Source organism: Gavialis gangeticus, unplaced genomic scaffold (assembly GCF_001723915.1).
Source record: "Gavialis gangeticus isolate Ggan-Ray unplaced genomic scaffold, GavGan_comp1, whole genome shotgun sequence".
In the NCBI taxonomy this organism is placed as follows: domain Eukaryota; kingdom Metazoa; phylum Chordata; order Crocodylia; family Gavialidae; genus Gavialis; species Gavialis gangeticus.
In genome coordinates, this window is record NW_017728992.1 from 128,283,214 (window position 1) to 128,284,502 (window position 1,289).

Sequence of the window (1,289 nt, forward strand, 5' to 3'; positions counted from 1 at the left end):
TGGTTATTTTAGCTCCATGTAAGAAACCAATATGATTACCTTAAATGAAACCATTCATAACATAAATACTAGTTGCTAAGTGGTCCAGAAATAAGCTAGCAGGGTCTTAAAGCCTTAGTAGTTTGAATCTGATGTGGTAGGAAAGAGGGAACCAGTAAAGAAATTTAAAGAGAGGAGTGACAGAGTCAAACTAATAAGACAGGGAAATGATCTTACAACCGTACTTTGAAGTTATAAATGGGGCAAGATAGCATTTGCCAAGGCCAGAGATAAGGAATTCTTAGTACCCTATAAATAAGATGATGAAAGCATAGAGAAGAGATTTAGTTAGATGGGTGGCAAGGACAGTTTAGATCATTGAAGTGCTATAAAGCAGAGGTGGCCAACCTGTGGCACAGATGTGACAAGTGGCATGGGCAGCCTCTGTATGTGGCACACAGCAGATCAAGAAGGTAACAGGGAGCACAGTGGCAAATAGAGATGAGAGCAGAACTCACAGCAGCAGATCAGGAAGGGTAAGAGGGTCAGACTGGCACTCAGGGAGGCACACAAGGGGCTAATTTGTGGCATACCTGCCAAAAGGTTGACCTCCACTGTACAAAGGAAGAAGTAGTGTGGAACTAGCTTGGATATTAATTTTTGGACTCCACATTTTAAAAAGGACACGGAAAAGTTAGAGAGGTTCCAAAGGCAGGCAACAAAGATGATAAAAAGCTTTGAAAGAAGTCATACAAGGACGGGCTGAAGGAGCTAGGCATGTTCAGCTTGTAGAGAAGGCAGTTAAAAAGGGACATGATAGCAGTCTTCAAATACTTAAAGGGCTTCCATAAAAGTGGAAAAACATCTTTTCTCTCTTGCTACAGAAAGTAGGACATAGACCAATGGCTTGAAGTTGCAGCAAAGTAGGTGTATATTGGATATCAGGAAAAAGGTCTTCACTGTTAGAACAGGGATGCAGTGGAATAAACTGCCTAGGAAAGCTGTGGACTCACCATCACTAGAGGTGTTCAAGAAGAGGTTCAACAGCCACTGGTTGGGAATGATCTACGTATAGCTATTAGGGATGTGCGAAGCTTCAGGTGCTGATTCGATTTGGAGATTTGGCCTGATTCAGAGGCTGAATCTCCAAATCTGAATTGAATCAGGAGACCAATAAAAAGGTCCAAATCAATTTGAAGCTCTCTGACTGATTCGGAAAAGATTCAAAGAGGTTCGGAGATTCAGGCAGTCCTCGTTCGCTGCTGCAGGGAGCAGGACCCAGACTGTGCCGGTAAGTAGTGGGTGGGGGG